At 48.4% G+C, this 9,385-nt stretch overlaps 1 pseudogene; it reads right to left on the bottom strand.

Moving 5' to 3' along the window:
* The window catches only part of LOC140196907 (retinol dehydrogenase 11-like), an 18,975-nt pseudogene extending 13,436 nt beyond the window's left edge, over window positions 1–5,539 (bottom strand).
* Window positions 5,540–9,385: the final 3,846 nt, after the last annotated feature.

The following is a 9,385-nucleotide window of genomic DNA, read 5'->3' as shown; positions in this document are numbered from 1 at the left end:
CTGACCCCTGTGGAACTCCACTGGTAACTGGCAGCCAGCCAGAATAGGATCCCTTCATTCCCACTCTCTGTTTTCTGCCGACCAGCTGATGCTCCAAACATGCTAGTAACTTCCCTGTAACTCCATGGGCTCTTATCTTGCTAAGCAGCCTCCTGTGTGGCACCTTCTCAAAGGCCTTCTGAAAATCCAAGAACACCACGTCCACTGCATTTCCTTTGTCTACCCTGCTTGTAATTTCCTTAAAAAATTGCAGTAGGTTAGTCAGGCAGGATTTTCCTTTCAGGAAACCATGCGGGTTTTGGCCTATCTTGTCATGTGCCTCCAAGTATTCCATAATCTCATCCCTACAATCGATTCCGACAACTTCCCGACCACTGATGTCAAACTAACAGGTCTATAATTTCCTTTCTGTTGCCTCCCACACTCCTTAAATAGCGGAGTAACATTTGCAATTTCCCAGTATTGAAAGGTCATTATTAATGCCTCTGCAATCTCTCCAGCTAATTCCTTCAAAACCTGAAGGTGCATTCCATCAGGTCCAGGAGATTTATCCACCCTCAGACCATTAAGCTTCCTGAGCACCTTCTCAGTCTTAATTTTCACTGCACAAGCTTCACTTCATTTCCCTGACTCATTTGTATACTGCAGATATCTTTCACTGATGCAAAATATGCACTTAGTTCCTCTGCTAAGTTTCAGAGACGGCCACAACGTCATACTTGCCAATCTGTAGCTGAATCTCAAGATCGTCCACTTTATTTCGAGACTTAGAGACGGGATTAATGAGAATTTGAGAAGTGTGGTCTGATTAGGGATAGTCAGGATGTTTTTGTGAGGGGCATGAATTCTTTGAAGGTGTGACAGGTGCTTCTTGAAATCACTCACCAAGTATGTTTAGCTGTTGTCTATTGCCCAAAATTTACTGTATAAATATAAAACGTAACCTGGCTTTGGAATTTGTACTGGAGAAAAAATTCCTTCTGTGGGAATGACGTTCATGACAGTGAAATACAACAACCAACAAGCCACATTGGTAAAAGCAGGAGGGCCAGCATTGTGGGGGTGTGATTAGCTGGGACAGTTACAATTTGCTGGACGTCTATCCGCCATTTGCATGCCACGTCCTTGGCGATGAAGTCGACTGAATGCCAATTACAAAAGGTACCTGATGATGCCAAAAATATCCCTATGCCTCTGTTTGGAACCAAGGAAGGGCCATGATCCACCCCCCCCACCCCCCCACGCAAGCAGCAACGAGCAACAATCCCCCCTCCCCTCCCAGTAAAAATAAATGAGCATCAGGACCGTCACCGAGTCCCAGCGTGTGCTAAACAATAGCAAAGACAGACCAAAGTTACTCCAAAGGCTTCGCATTTCATCCGACATCCGACAACCCACAAACCACAGGTTCTCTCTCTCCCAGCTCTTCTTTCTTAATGACTATATGCTCAAGCTTTTCAGTCCTCTGTAATCATCCCTACAATCGCCAAAATCCTTTTCACCGGTGAATACTGAAAGCAAAGTATTCATTAAGTATCTCCGCTACCTCGTCTGGCTCCACGCACACGTTTCCTCTCTCGCTCCTGGTTGGTGCTATTCTCACTCGGCTCATCCTCTTGCTCTTCACATACTTGCAGAATGCCTTGGGGTTTTCCTTAATCCTGTCCGCCAAGGCCTTCTCATGGCCCCTTCTGGCTCTTCTAATTTCCTTCTTAAGCTCCTTCCTGGCAACCTTGTATTTTCTGGAGCTCTACAGTACCGAGTTTCTTGAACCTTTCACAAGCTTTTCTTTTCTTCTTAACTGGATTTTCTACATAGCTTGTGCACCATGGTTCTTTAACCCTACCATCCTTTCCCTGTCTCAATGGAATACTGATGTAGAACTCCATACAAATGTTCCCTGAACATTTGCCACATTTCTGCTGTGCATTTCCCTGAGAACATCTGCTCCCAATCTATGTTCCCAAGTTTCTGCCTAATAGCATCATATTTCCCCCTACCCCAATTAAATGTTTTCCCAAATTGTCTGCTCCTATCCCCCTCCAGCGCTATGTAGAGGAGATAGGGTTGTGATCACTACCGGCAAAGTGTTCTCCCACGGAGAGATCCAACACCCGACCACATTCATTTCCCAATACTAGATTAAGTACAGCCTCTCCTCGAGCTGGCTAATCTACATATTGTGTCAGGAAACCTTCCTGAACACACCTAACAAAGTCCACCTCATCCAAACCCCTTGCTCTGAGGAGATAGAAAACATAGAAAACTTACAGCACAATACAGGCCCTTCGGCCCACAAAGCTGTGCCGAACATGTCCCTACCTCAGAAATTACCAGGGTTACCCATAGCCCTCTATTATTCTAAGGTCCATGTACCTATCCAAAAGTCTCTTAAAAGACCCTATTGTATCCGCCTCCACCCACCATTGCCGGCAGCCCATTCCATGCACTCACCGCTCTCTGTGTAAAAAACTTACCCCTGACTTCTCCTCTATCAGGTCACCTCTCATCCTCCGTCGCTCCACGGAGAAAAGGCCAAGCTCACTCAACCCATTTTCATAAGGCATGCTCCCGAATCCAGGCAACATTCTTGTAAATCTCCTCTGCACCCTTTCTATGGTTTCCACATCCTTCCTGTAGTGAGGTGACCAGAACTGAGCACAGCACTCCAAGTGGGGTCTGATCAGGGTCCTATATAGCTGCAACATTACCTCCTGGCTCCTAAGTTCAACTTCACGATTGATGAAGGCCAATATACCATACGCCTTCTTAACCACAAGGTCAACCTGTGCATCTGCTTTGAGCATCCTATGGACTCGGACTCCAAGATCCCTCTGATCCTCCAGACTGCCGAGAGTCTTACCATTAATACTATATCCTGCCATTGTACTTGACCTACCAAAATGAACCACTTCACACTTATTTGGGTTGAACTCCATCTGCCACTTCTCAGCCCAGTTTTGCATCCTATCCATGTCCCGCTGTAACCTCTGACAGCTCTCCACACTATCCACAACACCTCCAACCTCTGTGTTATACACCTCCAACCTTTGTGTCATATGTCAATATTTGGAAAGTTAAAATCAATCATCAGAACAACTCTATTATTATTGAACTATTCCAGAATCTGCCTCCCTATCTGCTTCTCAATATCTCTGCTACTATTAGGGGGTCTATAAAAACTCCCAGTGGAGTTGTTGCCCCCTTCCTGTTTGTAACTTAAACCCAGAATGACTCAGTAGACAATCCCTCCATGACTTCCTCCTTTTCTGCAGCCGTGACACTATCTCTGATTAACAATGCCACTCCCCCACCTCTTTTGCCTCCCTCTCTGTTCTTTTTGAAACATCTAAAGCCTGGAACACTCAGCAGCCATTCCTGTTTCTGAGACATCCAAGTCTCTGTAATGGCCACAATATCATAGTTCCACATATTGATTCACGCTCTAGTTTAATCTGCTTTGTTTATGATACTCCTTGCATTAAAATAGACACATCTCAAACCATCAGGCTGAGTGCATCTTTGCTCTAACAACTGCCTGTCCTTCCTCACAAACTCCCTACGAGCTGTCTCTACCTGTGCACAAACTGGCCCATTCTCTACTTTTTCACTATGGTTCCCACGCCCCCGCATATATAATTCAAACCCTCCCCAGTAGCATTAGCAAACCTCCCTCCCAGGATATTGGTTCCCCTCCAGTTCAGGTGCAACTCATCCCACTTGTACAGGTCACACCTTCCCAGAAAAGGTTCACTTATCGAGGAACTTGAAACCCTGCCCCCTGCACCGTCTGCTCAGCCACTCATTCAGCTGCTCTATCTTCCTGTTCCGACCTTCACCAGCTCGTGGCACTGGGAGTAATCGGAGATGACCATCTTGGAGATCCTGCTCTCTCGCCTCCTTCCCAACTCCCTTAACTTACTGCACTGGACCTCTACCCCTCTCCTGCCTGTGTCATTGGTACCAACATGTACCATGACCTCTGGTGAGTGTGGGGGAGAGAGCGAGGGGGGGTTGAGTGTGGGGCAGAGAGCGAGGGGGGGTTGAGTGTGGGGGAGAGAGCGAGGGGTGTTGAGTGTGGGGGAGAGGGGAGGGAGGGGTTGAGTGTGGGGGGAGAGTGAGGAGGGGTAGAGTCTGGGGGAGAGAGCGAGGGGGGTTGAGTGTGGGGGAGAGAGCGAGGGGGGGTTGAGTGTGGGGGAGAGGGGAGGGAGGGGTTGAGTGTGGGGGGAGAGTGAGGAGGGGTAGAGTCTGGAGGAGAGAGCGAGGGGGGTTGAGTGTGGGGGAGAGAGCGAGGGGGGGTTGAGTGTGGGGGAGAGAGCGAGGGGGGTCGAGTGTGGAGGCGAGAGCAAGGGGGGGTTGAGTGTGGGGGAGAGAGTGAGGAGGGGTAGAGTCTGGGGGAGAGAGCGAGGGGAGTCGAGTGTGGGGGCGAGAGCGAGGGGGGGTTGAGTGTGGGGGAGAGAGCGAGGGGGTTCGAGTGTGGGGGAGAGAGCGAGGAGGGTTGAGTGTGCGGGAGAGAGTGGGAGGGGTTGAGTGTAGGGGCGAGGATAAGGGGGAGAGCGGGTAGGGTTGAGCGTGGGGATGGGTGTGTGGGTGGGGGAGGGAGGGAGGGTTTGAGTGTGGGTGGGGGAGGGAGGGAGGGTTGAGTGTGGGTGAGGGAGGGAGGAGTTGAGTGTGGGTGGGGGAGGGAGGGAGGGAAGGTTGAGTGTGGGTGAGGGAGGGAGGGTTGAGTGTGGGTGGGGGAGGAAGGGAGGGGTTGAGTGTGGGTGGGGGAGGGAGGGAGGGTTTGAGTGTGGGTGAGGGAGGGAGGGTTGAGTGTGGGTGGGGGAGAGCGGGAGGGGTTGAGTGTGGGGATGGGTGTGTGGGTGGGGGAGGGAGGGTGAGGGGTATCTATGCAGAAGGGTCAGTGAGAGGGCTCAGGTGGGTGGAGAGAGCGAGAATGGGTTGTATGGGGGAAGGAAGAGGATTTTGGGTTGAGGATTAGAGCTACAAACTAACTCACCGGCCTCTCCCTGGGATCTCTATTTCTCTGCCGGGATTCCCAACTTGGAGAGTTCTGCAGCAGACGTCGGGAAGCATTTGACCATCAGCAAAATGTTCCAAGTTCCGGATCCTCGGCCCTCGGGGTGCGGGACGGAATCTCCCCTCAGCCCCTGTACCAACCCCTGCACAGAACCCCTAGCGTCGGAAGGATCGGCAGCCTCCGCTCCGGTCCGACACGGGATTTGGAGCGGCGCTACAGCTTCGTTACCTGTGTTGGATCCGGTGACGATGGCCGTCTTGCCGTTGAGATCCACGGGGCAATCCCTGGGTCTCCAGCAGCCCTTCCTCTGTAACCAGACCACCAAGTAAAGGAGGATGGAAGCCACGAACCAGAGAGGATGGGAGGTGAGAGAGGAGAGGACGGAGATAATGGAACTGAGCTGTACGCGATCCATGTTCCGTGTGTACTGTGACGGGACGTTTCTCAGAATACACGCTCAGCTCAGAGAACAACGTCCCACCGTTAAAGGGACTTTGACAACACACACTCCGTGGTCGGGAGGGATGTGGTGTTTGGCCAGAGGACCTTATGACACACGTTTGTACCCAGAGAAACACACGGAAATATTCAAACTTCAAAATAAATTTATTATCAATCTACATATGATCCATTTTCCTGCGGGCATTCACAGAATCAATGAAAAACAAAGACAGTGTGAGAAAGTCAGTACATTCTGCAAATACACACAGAAAAACAACAAATTGATAATGACACTAATCGATAAATAATGTTGAGAACACGACTGGTGTCCTGAGCTGCATACAGTCGTTTTCAACGCAGGAAATATCGTAGGAGGTCAGGTGAGCTGAAGGCATGGATCAACACCTGGGACTCAGACATTGTAGCCATTGGTGAGACCTGGTTGCAGGAGGGGGCAGGACTGGCAGCTCAACATTCCGGGGTTCTGTTGTATTAATTGTGACAGGGTGGGATGGATTAAAGGAGGAGGGGTGGTGTTCCTCGTCAGAGATAATATCATTTCAGTGCTCGGTCAGGACAAAGTGGATAACTGGTCTGATGAGGCATGGGGCAACAAGGCCCTTCCCTAGTTGCCTCATGTGGCGATGAGCTGCCTTCTTGATCTGCTGCAGTCCCCGAGGTGTGGGGACACCCACAGTGCTGTTAGGGAGGGGATTCCATGATTTTGACCCAGTGACAATGAGGGAAAGTGATATGTTTCCAGGTCAGGATGGTGAGTGATTTGGAGGGGGATTTCCAAGTGGTGGTGTTCCCAGGTATCTGCTGCTCTTGTTCTTCCAGACGGTAGCAGTTGTGGGTCTGGAAGGTGCTTCCTTAGGAACTGTGGTGTGTTGCTGCAGAGCATCTTGTAGATAGTACACACTGGAACTGTTCGTCGATGGTGGAGGGACTGGATGCTTTGGGAAGGGTTACCAATCAAGTGGGCTGCCTTGTACTGGATGATGTCAAGCTTCTTGAGTGTTGATGGAGCTGCACACACCCAGGCGAGTGGTGAGTATTCCTGACCTGAGTGGACAGGCTTTGGGGAATCAGAAGGTGAGTTACACTCCGCAGGGTTCCTAGCCTTTGACCTGCTCTGGTAGCCACAGTGTCGAAATGGCGAGAGCAGTTCAGTTTCCTGTCGAAGGTAACCCCAGGATGTTGATAGTAGGGGATTCAGTGATGGTGGTGCCACTGAATGTTAAGGGATGATGGTTAGAGCCTCTCTTGTTGGAGATGGTCATTGCCTGGCACTTGTGTGGCTTGAATGTTACTTGCCACTTGTCAGCCCAAACCTGGAGATTGTCCAGCTCCTGCTGCATTTGGGTATGAACTGCTTCACTATCTGAGGAGTCACGGATGGTGCAGAACGTTGTGCTGTCACCTGCGAACATCTCCACTTCTGACCTTATGACAGAAGGAAGGTCACTGCTGAAGCAGATGAAGATGGTTGTCCCTCAGACACTTGCCTGAGGAACTCCCGCAGTGATGTCCTGAGGATGAGATGATTGTCCTCCATCCACCACAACCGTCTTCCTTTGTGTCAGGTATGATTCCAACCAGTGGAGGGTTTTCCCCCTAATTCCCATTAGCTCCATTTCAGCTCAGCAACCTTGATGCCACACTCAGAAAGCTATGACCACATTAACATACCAGCAGCAGTCCGACAGAATTAGAGGAACAAACTTGAAAAGGAGATCGCAGACTGTTGCAAGAAATGTAAGGTTGCTATAGTAGGTGATTTTAACTTTGACTCTCATTCTGTCAAAGGACTAGATGGGACAGAGTTTGTCAAATGTGTTCAGGAAAGTTTCTTTCATCAATGCGTAGAAGTCCCAGTGAGAGAGCAGGCTACACATTAGACCATAAGATATAGGAGCAGAAGTAGGCCATTTGGCCCATTGAGTCTGCTCCCCCATTCAGTCATGGGCTGATTCAATTCTTCCAGTCATCCCTAACCCCGTGCCTACTCCTCATACCTTTTGATGCCCTGGCTAATCAAGAACCTATCTACCTCTACTTTAAATGCACCCAATGACTTGGCCTCCACAGCTGCTCATGGCAACAAATTCCAGAGATTTACCACCTTCTGACTAAAGTAATTTCTCCGCATCTCTGTTCTAGATGGACGTCCTTCCATCCTGAAGTCATGCCCTCGTGTCCTCGACTCCTTTACCATGGGAAATAACCCCCCCCCCCACCCATTCTCCTGAACTCCAGGGAATACAGCCCAAGAGCTGCCAGACACTCCTCATATGGTAACCCTTTCATTCCTGGAATCATTCTCATGAATCTGCTTTGAACCCTCTCCAGTGTCAGTATATCCTTCCTAAAATATGGAGCCCAAAACTGCACACAATATTCCAAGTGTGGTCTCTCGAGTTCCTGATAGAGCCTCAACTTCACATCCCTGCTCTTATATTCTATACCTCTAGAAATGAATGCCAACATTGCATTCGCCTTCTTCATCGCTGACTCAACTGGGAGGTTAACCTTTAGGGTATCCTGCACAAGGACTCCCAAGTTCCTTTGCATCTCTGCATTTTGAATTTCCTCCCCATCTAAATAATAGTCTGCTCGTTTATTTCTCCCACCAAAGTGCATGATCATGCACTTTCCAACATTGTATTTCATTTGCCACTTCTTCGTCCATTCCCCTAAACTATCTAAGTCTCTCTGCAGGCTCTCCATTTTCTCAACACTACCCACTCCTCCATCTATCTTTGTATCATGAGCAAATTTAGCTACAAATCCATTAATTCTGTAGTCCAAATCATTGACATACATTGTAAAAAGCAACAGTCCCAACACTGACCCCTGTGGAACTCTACTGGTAACTGGCAGCCAGCCAGAATAAGATCTCTTTATTCTCACTCTCTGTTTTCTGCTGATTAGCCAATGCGCCACCCATGCTAGTAACTTCCCTGTAATTCCACGGGCACTTATCTTGCTAAGGCTGACAAGGGAAATTAGAGATAGTATCAATTCCAAAGAAGAAACATACAAATTAGACAGAAAAAGTGGCTCACCTGAGGACTGGGAGAAATTCAGAGTCCAGCAGAACAAAGGGTTTAATTAGGAAAGGGAAAAACGATAATGAGAGAAAGCTGGCAGGGAACATAAAAACTGACTGTAAAAGCCTTTATAGATAGGTGAAAAGAAAGATTGGTCAAGACAAATGTAAGTCCCTTACAGTCAGAAACAGGTGAATTGATCATGGGAACAAGGACATGGCAGACCAATTGAATAACTATTTTGGTTCTGTCTTCACTAAGGAGGACATAAATAATCTTCCAGAAATAGTAAGGGACCGAGGGTCTAGTGAGATGGAAGAACTGAGGGAAATACATGTTAGTAGGGAAATGGTGTTAGGTAAATTGAAGGGATTAAAGGCAGATAAGTCCCTAGGGCCAGATGGTCTGCATCCCAGAGTGCTTAAGGAAGTAGCCCAAGAAATAATGGATGCATTAGTGATAATTTTTCAAAACTCTTTAGATTCTGGATTAGTTCCTGAGGATTGGAGGGTGGCTAATGTAACCCTGCTTTTTAAAAAGGAGGAAGAGAGAAACCGTGGAATTATAGACCGGTTAGCTTAACATTGGTGGTTGGGAAAATGCTAGAGTCAGTTAATAAAGATGTGATAACAGCACATTTGGAAAGCGGTGAAATCATCAGACAAAGTCAGCATGGATTTGTAAAAGGAAAATCATGTCTGACGAATCTCATAGAATTTTTTGAGGATGTAACTAGTAGAGTGGATAGGGGAGAACCAGTGGATGTGGTATATTTGGATTTTCAAAAGGCTTTGGATAAGGTCCCACACAGGAGATTAGTGTGCAAACTTAAAGCACACGGTATTGGGGGTATGGTATTGATGTGGATAGA

The sequence above is a fragment of the Mobula birostris genome, chromosome 4 (assembly GCF_030028105.1).
Source record: "Mobula birostris isolate sMobBir1 chromosome 4, sMobBir1.hap1, whole genome shotgun sequence".
Lineage (NCBI taxonomy): Eukaryota > Metazoa > Chordata > Chondrichthyes > Myliobatiformes > Myliobatidae > Mobula > Mobula birostris.
Note: the sequence above shows the minus strand (reverse complement) of the source record. Positions and strands in the feature narration are given on the sequence as shown.